Source organism: Notothenia rossii (assembly GCF_949606895.1).
Source record: "Notothenia rossii genome assembly, chromosome: 8".
Taxonomy (NCBI): Eukaryota; Metazoa; Chordata; class Actinopteri; order Perciformes; family Nototheniidae; genus Notothenia; species Notothenia rossii.
In genome coordinates, this window is record NC_136906.1 from 59059901 (window position 1) to 59078344 (window position 18444).

At 42.4% G+C, this 18444-nt stretch overlaps 1 protein-coding gene across 2 annotated transcripts in view; it reads right to left on the minus strand.

Annotated features, from left to right (window-relative positions):
• nrxn3b (neurexin 3b) overlaps nucleotides 1-18444 on the minus strand; it is a 332817-nt gene that overhangs the window by 79726 nt on the left and 234647 nt on the right. The window lies entirely within an intron of this gene.

Consider the following 18444-nt stretch of genomic DNA (forward strand, 5'->3'; position numbering starts at 1 on the left):
AACAAAGGCAGCAGAAGAAAGAAGAGAAGGGGTGGGAAAGAAAAAAAATCGAAGACCTTCGTCGAGCTTATTTGACAAATGCAGTTTAGAAAAAAAAGGTCCACAGCCAAGAAAAACTCACTAGAATAAAGATTTTTGTTGTGACAGTCACTGAGCAGATTTGCATCATATTATAGGCTCTGATTGGAAAAAGCTTGGCCCTGAGACACGGAAAATAATGCGAAAGTCTGCGAAAGTTGTCCTTGTTCTCTCTATCATCACGTGGACGGAGATAAAAAAAAAGGGAAATGTTTCATTCTTTGGTTGCAGGGCGGGATTCAATTCTAACTTCTGAATGTTCCCCAAGGAGCATCAGAATTAAAGCGCTGAATCCTTGAGCAGCTTAGCCATCTTGTCCACATTTAGGCAAAGATAATCAAGAGATCAAAGGCAGTAGACCCACAGCAGAAAGACTGGTTGGTGAATCAATATAGGAGAGGAGACAGACTCCTGTGGCCTAGAGGTACTGGAAAGCATTTGGCCCACCTCAGAAGCTGACGAGGGTTCCTAATGAAGTCAAGGTATGAATTCATTTTTCTACACCATGCCTCTGCAATCTTTTCTTCCACATCGCCTCTCTCCCTCTGTCTCCCCTCCCTGTCATTCCTATTTTTTCATTCACTTCCTCTCTAAGTCACCTGAACATCTGTTTGGCCTTGTGATGGGTACCCAGCTGTCTCACTGTTTCCCCCCACATAGCAGCCAACAATCTGCTCTGTGGTCCATAATACCCTGGAGACCGAAGGAACATATGGATGAGAAGGAGAGAGAAGGGAGGGAGGGAGTCTATCGACCAGAAGAGTGTATTTATTTGCCTCCGGGCACACAAACAGGTCTGCATTTTACACAGCGCAGGTGCCAGCAAATGCAATCCACCAACTAAGGTCGTCTATGTTACGGGATGAATACCTGAATAAGTGAAGCATCCCGAGCCTCGAACAACTGCCTGGCTTCTTGTAACTAATAACCCTACATGGCTGGTTTACCACGGATGCCTCCCCTTTGAGAATTCCTTTTTTTTTCTCGGAGAGGAACAATAAAATCCCTTCATTGCTCTCAATGACATTGCAGCTGATGTTTGCGTCATGTAACACCTCAAATAACTCATTTCTTCCATGGAAAGCAAGGCGCTGAGAGAGCAGCCTGCAGCCAGGTTGCACCGGATCTAGCCCTGCTGTCTCAAAGTTTCTTCTTGCCAAAAGAGTTCAGGCAGACTTGGGATCAGCTTCCCCGGCAAACGAGCAAACTTCGCCTATCTCATCTAACACACACTCTTTTTTTCTGGAGGGGATGATGATGATGAGCAACAAAGATACAAGCACCCCGGGGAGCCAATTATCACGTGGAAGAAATTTGCTCAGTGTTTCAAGAAGACAATGTTCGGCATGAAACGCACACAGACGGCCACACGCACATCGGCAGACGCACACACACACACACACACCGGTGGGCTGACGAAGGCACATTGTGAAGTATATAAGTGCGCAAACACGTGTGCAGACTCAAACACTCGCTGCCTTCTCGCATAGATCACACAAGTGGGTGATTATTACAGAGTACAGAGAAGAGAGAACCCGAGAATGCCGAAATGTTGCAAGTATCCATGAAAACCTGCTAGGCCCAGACTGCACATCCTGTATTTTCACACAGCGAGGAAGTCCACTGCATATCAATTAACTCTCTCATTGTGTGAAGCAAAGTGTGGCATCATTGCCGATACTCATCTGATGTGAACGGAGAAAAACAAATGAATGGATGGTTAGCAAGGCTTAACTCTCATGGTCTAGAGTTTCATTTGAATAAGTTCACTTGAGACAAAAGGGCTTTTCCATGCAAGGGAGATTTTTCCACTCTTAGTGGAAGTTGAAAATAATTGGATGAAAGTGGATAAGCATTGGAATGTTTTAGCATGCATACTCTCAAATACTTTCACTTAAAACTCCTTGGGTATTAACCTGGCCAGTGACGGTGCACACACAATAGTCTTTTCGAGGTTTGCGCATTACAAATAAATCTAAATGCAAAAAGCTTGTTCTTCATTAAAATAAAATGAACCAACAAGTTCAGTTGTTTGGAAGATGTATGTACTCTACATTAGTAAGATGATCTCACATTAGCAAAAACGTTTTAAAATGTGCATGTAATTAAAAACAAAACACAAGGGGGCTGCAAAAAAGAATGTCATTCATTGTCTGGAAAATAACTTGCTTCATTACTAAAACAAACCATAATGTAGGAGGATATCAGTGTTCCAATTTAAAGGTGGGGTAGGTAAGTTTGAGAAACCGGCTCGAGATACACTTGTTGTTATATTCCATGGAATGCTCTTAACATCCCGATAGCAATGAATATCTAAAGTGCTTTGACAAAAAATCCATACAAAAATGTCATCTGTGGAAGCCGTAGTACTGTAAAAAGCACGACCAATCATTTTAGCCGGCCCGGCTAAAATAACTGGATGGCCTACCTGCCTGTCAGCCTTCCATCTGTGCACAAACTTATCTCGTGCCCTCATTGGTCATGTGCGCATTTGTGTGTGTTGGAGAAGGGGCTCTGTAAGGAAGTGGCAGATTTTTTCCGGCTGTATATTTTCAAATTCTAGCGCACTCGAGCTGGTTTCTCCAAAATTACCTACCCCACCTTTAATGGGTATTGTGCTTTTTTGTTTAATGTTTACCATTATCTGCTTGGGTTTAACAAAGAATTTGATAAAGTACAACAGCTAACATTTTTATCGAACCAAATCCAAACAGGTTAAAAGTTATACTTAAAGCAGTACAAATGTTCTTTAATGGTAATGTGGAAATCCTCTTCTAGGTTTGTATTCTTGTGCAGACTTTTTATGTGCTCTCGTGGTCATTCTTGGCAATCTCCCAGAGATGGACACTGACAACTTAAACAGCAGACATGACCAGCAACATGCATGGCTTTCAAAGCTACGATGCCCCGGTGTAAAGCCAACCCCAGGGGGATAATATCATCAAAGGAATCAAATCTACAAACAGATTACTCCACAAGATGTTATTTTTGGTGGATCAGAGGGGGACTTTCATCTCCATATTTGAATAATGCAATCTTGCAATGGCTAGTGGGTATTGGAGGGAGGCCATTTGAAATCTAAACATATGGGTGCTCTATTGATTGTGAGTGAAAGAGATATAAAAAACACTCTTTGTTACAAATACAAGGAAATACTCCAATATGGACTTTTAAAGCTACGGTGTTAGTTTTGAAATAAAGGCTTTGTGCTAATGCATTGCTCTCCACTGTTGTGATTCATTGCCTTGGCTGTGGGCCTCCGTTTAGAGACAAACTGCAGATGAGAGACTAGGTCAGAGCCTTGGCCTCTATTTCGCAGAGGTCCCCTGAGGCGTGGGAGTGCAGACAGAAGGTCAGGACACCTGTCTGCAGAACAGAACTATGTGCTGTCCTTCAGGCCCACCCCACGTGACATTACCCAGCTAGAGGATAGAGGGGGGTTTTTACTCTAAAAAGAAGAGGATGGTATTTTCGCACAGAGGCTGAAATGATGGTAGGTCACCAGTTTCAATAGACTTGACCAGCGGGGGAAAAATAATCGTAGTGGGGTAAAAAAAGATTGCCTGTGGAGCCCCCAATGTGCGGTGATTTTACGTACACTATAACAACGTTTCTGCTGGTTTCAACAAGGGTAACTATAAGACTTTAAAGACTATAAGGAATGCAAATTAAGACCTATTTCATGCCGAAACTGGCAAAAAGTACCAAAGATGTAAAGGACAATCTGCGTTTCAGAATTACTTTCAAAGTAAATGAACGATCTGGGCGCATGCTTGGAAACAGCTTGCCTCTGTCTTCAATGCTTTTTTTTGACTGATTTTATTATTTGTTTTCATATGAACACTCTAAGAAAGCCATTTTTGGGGGGAATTGTTTCCAAGAAACGCATAAAGTGATTGAGATTCCTACAACTTTTATCATAATCCAATCAAATTCTTAGAGCTGTCAAAATCCTATTTAAGGCTTACATTTTACACTTTTACACTATAAAGGCATTTTTAGGACCTGAGCAAACCCCATTCCAGGCATGTTTGCTTGCTCTTCTCCCTCATCTTTCACACACACATTGAAACCGCACGAGGCAACAATGCTATCTATAAAAGAGCGAAAAGAGCAGAGCAGCTGCCACGGCGCATGTCTGTTGTAACTGGGTAATTGGTTGCATTCAGGCTTCACACCATGCTGGGATAAAACCCTCTGTTTAGAGGCATCTGGTCGGAGACCTAGAGTAAAAGAGTCTTACAGTCTGTTCAACTGCACAGCCTGCAGGGAGGTGGAGGGTGAGAGAAGTTGGATGTGTGCACCTGTATGTGCATGAGTGTATGGGCAGCCAGAAAGAAGAAGGAGCCTCTGCCAGCTTCCGAACGAGGCACAAACTGCAGAGGGTAAATGTTCTGTCTAAGTACACACACACACACACACACACACACACACACACACACACACACACACACACACACACACACACACACACACACACACACACACACACACACACACACACACACACACACACACACACACACACACACACACACACACACACACACACACACACACACACACACACACACACACACACACACACACACACACACACACACACACACACACACACACACACACAATAGTCTGTACACACACATCTCCAAGCACACACGCACTCCTTTCTCCTCGGTGTGTGTTGTTTATGTGCTTTTATGTCTTTTTCCTTATTATCTCTTGGGCTTTCTGCAGCTCTGGCACCCCAGGGGATGGAAGGAGAAGACAAACACAGTTTGATGTGGTCGAATTCTCTGCCATCGGAGAATGAGGAAAAGAGAGAAGAGAGGAGCCTTGAAAAGAAATAAAAAAAAAAAAAAAAATCCTGAAAGTGAGATGCAAAATGTAATTGCCTCCTCAATCACGTTCAAAAGAACTCTATCATAGCAATTCTTTCCCCTGCCATGCTTCATACATGGGGAATTATTAGGCCTGCTGTCCTTCACACGGCTACAATAAAGAATCATTGACAAAGGAATCGAATTGTGAGATACTGAGCTTTGTAATCATCGGGATTTATCTCCATTTTACAACCTCCTATCATTTCATAATTCATATTTCCAACTGTTGCCTCTCCCCTCCGGGTTAGAGTGAGGGACGAGACAGATGATAGATCCCCTCCCCCCTCTCCCCCTATCTCAGCAAGTTCAGAGCAAATGGCTAAAACCCTATACACATTATGTCTATATGAGTGGTTTTATTGCATTTCTACAGCATATACTCACAAAATTCACTTTGTATGTGTGTATATCTCGAGACTGTCAAAATACGGTGCCCACGTGTCCCATCACTCATCAGCGCCACTGAACAAAATGCAGAATATGATTGATGAAGGGCAGCGTGTTGTGAAGAATGGCTATGTACAGAAAACAGCCAGCCTTGAATGATTTACACTTTCTGTTTCCTCGTTATAATAAGCTGTAGCATTACCGCACTACATGGATTCACGCGCCAAAAAGCAGGGGTAATAGAAGAAGAGGAAAAACACAGACAGAGTGGACGGGGCGTGCACAGGGGAAAGTGCGAGAGCTGTATTATGATATATGTGCAGGCAACACGCTGTGAAATACGTACAGAATTGCGATTAAGAGGATTTTGTTTATGGGTTTTTACCAAGATATCGCCCCAAGCAAAATTGATATTTTAATTTAAATTAAATGCTCAGCCTAATTAAACATTATATGGACGTAATTATCTTATATCGAGTATGATCACTGGTAAGGATCACTTATGTGTAAACTTAAATGAATGTCAAGATGTGGCAGAAAAGATTATAGCTTATCTTGACGTGTTTACACAGGATTATATGGATTACTCATTGTATATTTTACATTTTGTGGCCTTTCGCCAGGGTCATATTCTAACTTTATGAGCCAGATAGCAAATGCACCGAAGCGTGTCAGAAGCTCAGGCAGCTTCTTTTTCTTCTGCACCGCCAGATGATAAAGTCTGAGCCGCTGGGCAGCAGCTGTACTCGCTAGAATTGAGCAGTCAAATACTACAGTGGTTGAATTTGTGCTATAGTTGCCCACCAATGCCAAGGGAGGCAAAGGCTCTCTGCTGCAGTGAGATTTAGTGCTGGCTGTTTTGTTGGAGTGTGTTGTTAGTGTCGGTGCAGAGGGAATGCAGGTGACAGGAAAACACCATGTCAACAGTCAGCACAGGAACATTTTGTGCTCCTCTATAGGGCTGCAACCAACAACTGTTTCTATCTTCTAATTAAACAATGAACCACCAAATTGAGGGAAGATTCTGTGTAAAGTCAAATAGAGATAGATTTTCCAAGGTGATTTTCTTATGACTTTCCAACATGAAAAACATTTGTCCCTTGTCATTTTGGGTTTTGGCAGCAGAAGTGACACAAATGGTTGGAGCTAAGTACAACCGAGCGCTTTAGGCAACCACACATGTTAAAAATGAACTTCTATGAACTTGAACGGGTTTATCAGGTAGCAATGTCACTCCCGGATTGTTCCTCTCAAGTGGACCATCATTTACAAATTGAACTTCATGCTGTATTAAAAAAGACTTAAAACTAAGAATTGAGAAACTCGTAAGTGAGATGTTGTAATAAATCAAGTGAAGAAGTAGGGTCACTTTTTCATTTACAATCTGACTTTTTTTCTGCAACTGGTCTCACAAAAGGTAGCAATGTTTTAAAGTAAACCCCCATTTTTTTTGGTCTATTTCTCTGTAAATTGGACCATCATTTCCAAATTGAACTTCATGCTGTATTCAAAAAGACTTGAAGCTAAGAATTGAGACCATGAACTTGTCAGGGAAATGTTTACTGAGGTAATAAATCAGGTGAAGAAGTAGGGTCATTTTGTCAAAGACTTCTATACAATCCAAACTGCTGACCATTAGAAAGAATGCAGATCTATTGCACTTCTGTCACAACAATTATTCCCTGTAATTAGTGTGTAAAACATTGTGCTTGAAAACACTTGAGACAGCTCTTTCAAAAAAGAAAAAACATCTTTTTTTTGGGTCCCCTTTCACTGGAGGGGTCCACATATTTCCAAGACGAACAGCTTGATTTGCCATCTGTATCACGTAGCTGAGGCAGAAGTGTAGAGATGTGGAAGAAGGATGGGAGGGGAAAGTGGTGGAAGAGTCACTTTTTTGCGGGAATATGGAGGACAGACATGGAGAAGAAAGGAACACAGATGGAGAGATAGTCGAGAGGCGTAGATGTGATCCTGATATGTTCAGCTCCCACTCTCTGGGAAACAAGTAAGTCCTTTACTCACAGGCATGTCAAATCAACCTCACATCTCTAAAGAAGAACAAGACGATCGACTCACAAGACACCCATTAACGAAGCAGTCATGTATCCTCACTTCAGCTCCGTGTTACACTGCAGAGGCGCAAACGAAGTACACAAGTGAAAATGCACACACAGACTAGAGCAGCAGAAGGTGAGCCATAACAACTCTCCCCTCATTACTGCGAAGCTCGCATAGCCAGACTCCCCCTTCTCTCCCTCCCAACGCTCTCTGTCTCCCCTCCTGCTGCATTACTGACACTCTTCCCCCGTTGTAGCGGCAGGCGGACAAAAAGGAAGGGGCTTTAAATGATTTTTTTCCCTGGGCTCTCTGGAGGTGTCAGCTCCTTTTCTCTCTGGTTGGGAAAGGAAGGGGATGAGGGAGAGGGAAGGGGGTCTGAAGAGGATTTCAGAGGCTGGGGGGGAGGAGGAAGGAGAGGGTTGCAGCTGAGATCCACGTAGCACTCTAGTGCTACAAAGAAGACCTGTCTGCTGGCTTTAATGCTGCACGCTGCCACCAGTGGAATTTCTAGAAAGGTGAAAAGGGAGACATCGCAACAGAGATGAAAGGGAAGACGGTGCGAGGTGGGGGAGATGAAGAAGGATGCAGGTTAAAAGAGGAAGAGGCAGACAGACAAAGATGGGCAGCTAAGGTGGGGACAAGTCAGCTTAAGGTGGTGTAGACACAAACAACTATTTGGGACACTTTAAGCTCTGTAAAACCTAGCTCAATCCTTTTCCTTTCTATGAGCGGAAATTAGCATTCTGTCAGCTCAAGTGTTGGTGTTCACACCGCTCTCAGCGAAATAAGGACACGAGTGTCTCCTTCGCATCATTCATAATGCATGACACACAATGCGTGAGGAGCATATCACTTTAGAGGCAGGCCACGCCAGACCCTGCTGAGGATTAGGTGAAGATCTCCCAAAGAATAAGGGATTCCAAGAAGGGTCCGAGAGGAAGCATCATTTATAATTGAATCTTCCCCGGAGGATAGTGCAGCCTGTCTGCGTTTGCCAAGGCTTCGAGGAGAGCCCAGAACTCCTCCTCACTCTCTCCCAGTCTGCTTCTGTCTCTCTCACACAAATGCAACAAAGAAACCTCAGCCACTGATCTTATCCCAAGGGCCTTTATGTTTCAAACCCCAGTTGGTCACGTTCACTCATTGTGAACTTTTTACAAACTTTGCCTTTGTTGGTCCAAGCGATGGGGAAAGTTTAGATTGAAAAACACTGCTTTGAAACTTTGGTTTGTTCTTTATAAATGGGGATGTCGTCAAACCTGCACCAACTGCTAAGCCACCACAGACCTTAATCTCCCAACTGTAGGTATAATAAAGCAGACTATATGATTTTAGAACGGTCATAGGCGTGTGGTGCAGTGGATAGAGCCTTGGTGTTGGGATCAGGGGGTCACAGGTTCAAACCACACTGCAGTCAGAAAGTCGTTGTGTCCCTGGGCAAGACACTTCACCCCAAATTGCTCCTGTGGGGATTGTCCACAGCATTGAGTATGTAAGTCGCTTTGGATAAAAGCGTCTAACAAGTGACATGTAATAGATCCATTAAACGGAAAACTGTTCCTGAAAACACCCACTTCGCTCACATGTTTGTCCCAAAGTATATGTGCCCCCCATATGAACTTGTCTTTAATTGACAGGTTTTTTTTTTATTAATAAAAAACATTCAACGAACCATTACAGATTTATAAGCAGCTTGAATCCTATAGAAGGTTTATTATTTCCTAGATATTTAATACAAAATACTTTGTTTTTTTTTCACTTTATTATGATCGTTTTAAAAGGTATCTTGTGGAGTTTTTGAACAGTAGTTGCATTAAGAAGTAATATAATTCTGAGCGATTCCCAGATTTGTTCGCATCTATCACACGGGTGACAACAACACAATACAAATTCCTGGGATGGGTACCAACAGTTGGCAAACTAAGTTAAAACTTAACATTGGATGGTAGCTCATACTGGAAGCAAGCAAACACAGATGTAAACATTATGGGATTCAATCAGTTACGTTTTGGGCTCAATTTGACCTTGAGGATACAATGACATGCTAGGTGTATACATTTCACAAGAAAGCTCCTGCTTCTACTGTTGTATTTTCTATGGTACTTTCCATTGGAAAATGCATTATAATAAAGTATTCTTTAAAAGCTGACCATTGGATAATTGTAGATTCAGCCATCTTGGAGTGAACCAGTACATATAGGCAGTTGTTTCCCTCCATTTTACAGAATGATAAAGGTCTTGTGCTGAAATGTTTTGGCTGAATAAAGAACATGCTCTCCCAGTGAGGCAGATAGTACTGCAAGGTTATTTTTCACAAGATGTCAACAAACCGCAGCAGCAAATGGATTTTGCTAGTTCGGTTTGTTTGCCTCAGACTAGTTGTGTATAGAATGTAATAAGTCAAGATGGATTGACTATCTGTCATCGTGGCTGCCACCTTTCACGCCAATATTTGCTTCTGGTAGATAGGTGGTGTTAATTCAGAGCACTGATGATTGAGGCAGCTGTGTAACTTTTTCGCCTCTTTTTCTCCTTCGACAGAAAGTCTGCAAAAGCGGGAAGTGGTAATTAAGGCGGCACCTCTGCATTCAGTCCTCCCTCACATACAGAAATTGCAATTTTAAATGGAGGCTGACAGCTACAAACAGAATCTTACAAGCTGACGGAGAAAGCAAGCCTTACTTTTCCATGTCGGCCCTGTCAAATCATTCTTTCTTCTGACATGCCGTCCGTGTATTTCAATTACAGGTAGACTCTATTTATAAATCAACTTGAGAGCCCTCTGCTTCTGAAGAATATGGATAAGGGAGCTGGACGGACGGATGCTAAAAGGAATCAGCATCTTGTGAAGCAGGGCTAATATTCCCTTTGATATTGACAACATCAAATAGAAAAAGTACTTGAACCTTGTGTGTTATACACAGTAATGGCTCTCCCTCATGGAGGTAAACAAACAATGCAATCAAGCTGACAATACTGATGTCTGTTTTTAAGATCAAAACCAAACTGTGAACAAACATGCCTTGTGACCTTTTTTTGTTTTGCTCTGTGCCTTTCCTTTGTCTGAATTTGATGATGGCCCACTAATACACAGCTTCATTGTCTTTTCCGAAGCTAGACCAGCTGTGCCTGCGGTTGGCATAGCAACCTCGCATCCCAGCTACCAACATGAGTTTGTGTCCAACCCTTCATACATCAAACACCTTCACATTGCACTGTTTAACTCTCAAGCGCCTGCACCCTCTCCTTTGCACTAAAACAGTTTAACCACACACATACAGGCTGAAGTGTGAGACAGAAAAACAAAATTCAATCAAGTTTATACTTTAAAAAGTTTTCTAAGTTGCCTCCGTCTGAGCCAAGGAAAACATTTAAGGCAGCGCTCACTTTGGCCCTGCTTTTCCCTCTAAACAGCTCTCCATTTAAACTGATGCCTGCCATCAAAGGCAACCGTGATGAAGTGATTGGTTTGGACAAGGCAACACTTATCTCAGTGTGCAACCTGTAACATACATAAAGTTCACATTTAAGTGTGCCATTCTTTTATGGAAACTTTGGTAATGGTCATTCATCAATTTAGAAAATAATCCATGTATTTGTGGGGCCCCAATGGTGTGCATTACAGAGCGCCTCGCTAACCTTGATGGAGCTCCTGCTGCTTATTTCAGCCAGCGGGAGATGAGAGTGTTCATGGAAAGGTCTTGACAAGTTGACTAAAGTGAGCTGAGCTGTGGTTTGGTCGAGGTAACAATAGGTGAGACATAAGAAATTACTTAGAACATATAAGAGCTTTACAAATTCCATAAGTTGTGGATAGGTATTATATATAGTATAATTATTTGAGCATACTGTACCTACAGAACAGACGGCTTTGTGACAAATTATTATGTAAAACTGAATAAGTGAGGTTTGGAGTAGAATGAATGCCATATGTCCCGAACAGGACAAAAGGCATCAGATATGAAAATATCTCAAATATATCCTTTAGTCTATGCAAGTACCAGATCTTAACCAAATGTTGCACCAAGTTAAGTAAGTAAGTTAGTCCAAAAGAGATTTGCACATCATTCAATCGCCAAATGAGTGAATATGTTTAGGAGAAAATTGTCAAAGCAATGGCAGTGAGGAATAAAGCATTTTGTCCCTTTGTCTAAGCTAACGCCTCAAGCAGAGTTCCAAACACTAACACGTTAATGGGTTAGGGTTAGACCACAAGTAATATCTCTTGAAATTGGACTAGAAGAACAACCTACAATCAGAAGTTGGAGATGGGAGCATCAATTAAAGTTTGGAGTTTGGTTAAGTCGAAAGATTTTTTTTTTTCCTTATTGATATATTAATCATGATTGGATCTAAGTCTCCATTTGCAATTTGGTCGTATTAACTGTACGTGTTTATGTCATTAATGCAAGTATATCAACAGTCAGCTAAAATCAGGCTGTCAACCATTTTGTTTTGGTAGTTCGATCCAATGGCATTAGGTGAAAAATCTGCTGGTTTTGAGTGGGGGTTCTTCATGTGGAATGATACGTCTAGTTTGTTTTTTCCTTCACATCTCTATATACCTTGAATTCCATTTAAGATGCAATGCACAATAATCTCGTTCTTTCACAGCTTCTCTTGTTCTCAAAAGCACACACACTTCCACTTAGATTGCACACTCTCTTGACACAGACAGTCTTTATCACTGCAACTGGGCTTCGATATTGCAATGGTGCTCTGCAGTTGCTGTTTTCCAATTCCCTCCGGCAGGTGGTTTGACTTCAGCCCTCTATTGAATGTGTCAACCTTATAATTAATGCCCTCTCTCTCTTCAATTCTCCTCTCTATTCTTCTCCTCTTCCCCCACCATTGAATATACCTTGACCGAGTCTAGCTGGTAGTTGTTTCCCTTGCTCCAAGGACATTGAGCCTGAGACAAAAAAACAGCAGTGACTCAAGCCACGGGAGGAAAAATTGGCGGCGGGACCACAATCCATCTCCTTTCAGTCATTTAGCCACAAAGCCGTGGAGAGGTCGGTCCTGCACCACGTCCTCTGTTATCTGCTTCCAATCCTTTATCAAAGGAGGAGAATGGGCTTAGGAGGTGGAGGAGCAGGGGAGGGGGCTAAAGAGATAGATTCTCAAGAAGGCCACTGCCATGCAGGCTGTCTACGAATAAACAAGGAAGTTACAATCGATTAAAGGGGGAAGGAAAGGACAGACATGTGGAAAATGGTACTTCTTTAAAGCTGTAATTAAAGGAATACTTAAGAGGGAGTTATGGATTGGCGATCGGCAGGAGGGAATATGCCACTCACACTGAGGGCAAGACAAGACACCAAGTGAGCACTTGTTCGAGGAGCTATGCGCACATCTGCATGGGAGCCTGGGAGTATCAGCCAAGGCTTAGCTGAATCTGCCTGAGGTGAGGTTGAGAGGGCCCATCGGAGCTTGGAGGGCAGCGGGATGGAACATGCTGGCCTCTCAGTGTCTTAGTGTTGGCCTAATTAAAGACCAAGCCAAAAAGCTCTCTGTGTTGCTGTCGCTCAGGTTCTTTTGTTTGTGGATGTGCAGAAACAGAACGTTTGTTTGAAAACCTTTGCTTACATTTTTCTCTGTTCCTCAATAGCCTATAGCAAATTGTCCTGTTCTCGTATCTTCCCAATTTATATGTCTGTAAAAACCCTCATCATGCCAGGTAAGAGAGTAATTAAATTGTCATGTGCATTTGTTTTCTAGAATGCATCAAATTGAATAAAGACATATCATGCCCTGGGAGGGGGACAAGAATGAGTTGGCATAAGTAAATGTTTTGGAGGAAATCAAGTTCCTTTTTGAGCTTTATTTATAGTAAATTGTCATATTTCCAAGGAATGTGCATTCCTTTAGAAAATCGAACAAGACTTGCATAGTTGAAGCTTCAGCAAGCACAATACCTTTTTCAAATATACTTCTTCCAATAAATATATATATATATATATACACACACACAACGTCTCAGTTCTAGAAGTTTTCTTGATCATACACTCTTATCAATTGACCACAGTTGGGGACCCTACCCTTAAAACAGATCAACTCTGCTCTGTGTTCATGGGCTTACCTTTTGCTGGTGTGCATATTTCAAGAAGTGAGTAGGTGTATACCTCGAAGCTAAGCTGCCAAGAGTATCTTTCTTTCCTTTTTTCAACCATCTCTCTTTTTCCTCTTCATTCAATCTCTCGTACATATACCTAACCCCACCCATGCCAGGCGGCCCAAGTTACTGCCTTTGAAGATGTACTTAGCCGAACTGACGAGAAATTTAAAGCGAGCAACGGCAGCTTTCAACAGCTCATGAAAGGCAAAATAAATCTGCCACTCTGTGTGAGTCAAATGGATGGGGGAATTGTTGCAGTGGCATGGGTAGCAGGGACGGAGACTATAGGCAAAACCTCTGTTCAAAGCTTACTTCAATCCCTCAGCACGGGCTCGAACACGTCTTGGCTCATATGGCAAGCATGAAAATGAGCAAAAACACTGGAAAGACAAAGAAAGTCTTAGCTCGCAGAACCCCTGAGCTACATTTGACAAAACGGGAACCAAAAAGGCATCATTTAAATACACTTGGGCATGTCTTTAGTCAACAGGTTTGTTTCTCTCCTTGCCCAGGGACAATACATTAACAAAAAGAAATTGAGAAATGTATTCCACTACCCTGTGGATTCAAGCTCATTAACACATATCAGTGCTCCTGCCATATGGAGACCTACCTATAGGTGCACAATCCATTTCTGATAAAAAAAATGTAGCTGCTTGGCAACCGGCATACTCTAAATATGTTGCGGTAGAAAGGCAAGGTGACAGGGCCTATTATATAGTCTAGACATGAGCTCTTGTTTCATCAAAGGGAAGACATCAATCCGCGGGCTGAGCCAATAGGGCAACAGGTGCCACAGTCACACAGAGCCTATCAGGATCTGACTTCATTTTACCGCGGAGTTGCATATGAATACTGATAGAGATGTGTTTGACTGTTCCATGTGGGAGGCATAAAAAGCAGCAAAGGCCATGCAAGAAGAACAATACATTTACTTTCATACTGAAGCTTTATTTATGTAAATACACATTTACCTGTATTGCTTTGTTTATAGATGACCGAGGCAGAACAGTAATAGTTGTAATGGTGAAATGGGCAAAAGGCATATGTTCCATATTACGTACAGTGGAAAGGCTAACCTTGAGGAAACACAGTAAGTTGCTGGAGTAGAATAATAACACATAGAATGTGATCTGCAACCTAACCGTTTCTTCAAAATACAGAAGAAGAACTATACTGCAGGCTTTTCAAGTCTATCATTTGTCCCCGCTGGAACCCAGAGCACCTCGTACCAACACAGTAAGATATGAAACATGAATCCCCTCTTCTTGAAAATCTCACTCTACAGTTTTACCGCCTGCATTCTTGTTCACATTTCAAAATGGCCTCTTATCAAAGCCTTTTCTTATCTTGCGCACAAACTGGCTACCCCCTATTCTATTGCCGCACTTGACCCTAAGCTCCATCAAGGAGGTGGTAGAGCTCCTGTGAGAGGTCTGACGCTGATGCTGGATATGATAGATTGAATGGCATAAAAGCAGTCTGAGGTGATTGCAAGATTATGATAGGATGTTCAAGGTTAGGCATATTGGTCAGGCCAGTGGTGTAGAGGGTAAACAAAGAGGTCACCAAGATAGGAAAGAATGCCCAACTGGAAAGGGACGAGTCTGTGATGGGGTGTTCAAGGTTAGGCACTTTGGGCAGCAATTTATAGGGCAGGCAAAGGGGTCACTTGTGCAGCCATGGCAGGAATACCCACGTGGAAGGGGACCATTGGTGCGGCTTTGTTCTACTTTAGTTTGATTTGTAATTGAATGGGTTTATTTTTGGTTGTGGAAGTAAGAGCATGATATGAAAAAAGCAGGCAACTGAAGCTCTGAGCAGCTTTGGGAATATACTGACTGCTGCCATATACCATTTAAACTCACTTCAAAACACCCATGCAACACATGGATTGTGTTTTCTGCTAGAAGAACCAGCATGTGACAATAACTGAATTGTAAATTAAAGCGGTGTCAAAAAAGTATGCAGGGATGAAAGAAAGGACTGGAAGGTATCTTTCCGCCATAACGGAGCATGTATACATCTAATCAACGAGCAATCCTGATATCACACATTGAAAGAAAGTGAAAATTTCAGAGCTCTCTCTGGGAGAACATTTTCCTCTGTCAAATTCCACATTACCTTGATCAATTTAAACTTTTATTTTGTTCTGTCAAGAGTACTACAAGCACCCTGCCAGCAAGTACAATGGAAGTTATTCACGCTGTTGGCAATTCTATTGAGGCACGGAGGCATTCAGTGTTTACGAAAAAAAGGGAAATGTGGTTGAGAAAGAAAAAGAAAAAAGTCTTGACTGGTCGAGTGCCTGGCTGTGCATGGATATACAGGAGCAGTTGTGTGTATGCAGGTAGGTGCACGTTTGCATATGCACGCTGCAAGTATACATTTCATCCGGAGCATCTCATACTTATTCAGTTGGCTGTGGGTCCTTAGAAAATAGCCTCGGGCAAATATTTACAATACGGTATGCTGATTGCTTCACTAATGGTTGGTGCGGAGTGCTCTATTGTGGCGAGATGAAGTGGCCGGTGAGGCGAGATACGGGTTCCAGCATATAGTAACTAAGGGTGGCAGGAGTGAGAGGGGTAGTGTTTGGAAATAAACTGTTAATGTGCTTGGCCGAAAGGGGGGAAAAAACCCTGAGAAATGGGAATATATGAAGCCTCACATCCCATTACCCATCGCAATATTCGCTCACACAAATGTTCCCCGCACAGGCCTCCTATGACTAACTGCCCTGCTCATTCCAGCCAGCTGCGTTTGTATGTTTAAATGGATGAAAAAGCACTACTTCTCATAACTAGTAATTTGCACAGACATAACTGGTTCGTAAAAAAACCTCAGTTGAATGCTAAAGATTCAAATTTTATCCCATCAACATTGCGGTTGTTCGAGCGTCTTCTAATAAAAGATTTAGACAGTTATCTAAGCTTGAAAAACCAAGCAAGATAGGAAAAACAAACAAACCCCAAAGAAAACTCTTCTCTCCCTTAATATTGTTTTTTTTTTTTAGCATCTTTGCACAGAATGTATTGGTAGTCAGGCTTCAGTGAAAATGAGGGACGCATCAGTGCTTCCAAACATTTCTCTTCCTCTCTCAGACAAGCTGATTATGCTATCAGATGGCAGTAAAGTAAGCATTTCTGGTTTCTAGGGGGGAAGGAAAGGTTGAGAGAGTCAGCAGCAGGAGCCATAGTGAGTGTCTGGCTGTAGCCCTGTGTAGCACTAAGGGGCTAAGAGGGCCTTTCTCATGATATGCTATCAGCGCTATCAAGTTTGCCTGCAAGGTATTTCACTTATCAGCGAGGAAGCCCAACAGGCTCTGCAGCTCCTTTATCACCAAACACTTTAATTGGATCTTTTAGCACTAATCTGCTGCCCCCAAAACACTGCTTGCGTTTTTAATTAAACAAACGCCATATTATATTTCACTTAGGGCTCCTTGAAATGCCACATTTAGCTCATCTTCCAACATGGCGCCACAGGGGGGTGATGCAACCCCAAGCCCAAAAATTGAATTAATTTTTTTCAATGTTTGCAAACCGAATAGATAAATCACTTTAAATCACTTGAATCCATGTGAGGCCTGTGTTAATAGGTTAAAAAAACTGTATTTTTACTGTGCTCCCAAAGGATGAATCAATGTGGCACAGCCTTTACGCAGAGTGGCCTAATTCGGACGCCACATCTACTAGAGACCTAACACAGCCCAATCCCCTCATCTTGACAGTCCTTGGCTTCGATTAATACCAGGATTATTCAGCCAGAACGCGTCAACACCATTCCTATTTCTCTCAAAGACAGGGATAAATGGATCATTCTCACGCTGCCAATAAATCAATAAAGCATTACGCTGATGCAAAATGAGTTCCCATGAGAAAGGTGGCTTGCCAACAATGCTGTCTTGCTGCGCTTATTTGTCTTTTTCAACCTTCTTTATCACCAGGAAAAGAAGCGTCTGACGGGATAGGACAGAATAAAGACATGAAAGTAGGAGAGACGTTTGACGTTTCAAGGCTTTGTTCTGTCTGGATGATGGAAGATTTCATCTCAACTAAAGTTTGAAATCATCTGTTACACTCAGATAAGCAAAGCATTGTAGGGACCAATTAAAATCCTGAGTGGTTGATCGAATGCTGAACAGTGAGCGAAGACTTGTCGGACCTCTATGCTGATCCTCCACCATTATCCAGGATACATCAAAACAAGGAAGAAGGAAGGACCCACTAATGCACCCTTGGGTGCGGAAATGAACCTGTGCTGAACACGAGTGTTGACAGTGTATCAACTTCTGCAAGCCTAAGAGAGCTATCTTAAACTCCTGGCCAATGAGAGTTTGACTATTTCCTCACTTACAACCACTTACAGCAGTCACATTGAATCAATACCTGTGGATAGTTTGATTGGGCCAAGCTTCCCTCCCTCCCAAAGCAAAGCTGGTCTCTTATTTCTAGAGCACACTTTCTCTTTTGCCTTGCCTTCTACTTCTACTCCTAACTGCCTAATGCTGCGTTCACACCGGACGCGATGCGAATATTCGCTTCGCTCTAATCGCTCGAGTTTCACCGCGGCTGCCAGCTGTGTTTACTCGCATCATTCAAACAAGACGCGCTGGCTTGGGAGCTACAACTACAACAAAATGAACATATTTTACCGTGATTAAATTGTAATACACGTTTCTAAATGATGCCGACGTAACAACATACTGATACTGGTTAGTAAAAACCATGAATTAATGCTTGACAAGTCTGCAGACAAGACGGCAGGCGAAAAACCTTTTAAAATGCTTGTTTTCTGAATGGAGATTGGGTCGACCAGGCTAAGCTAACGTTGTGTATGCTCACTCCACACTCATAACAACGGCCTACAGACATAAATAAACCAGTGACTGTATTCGCCATGACACACACAGTC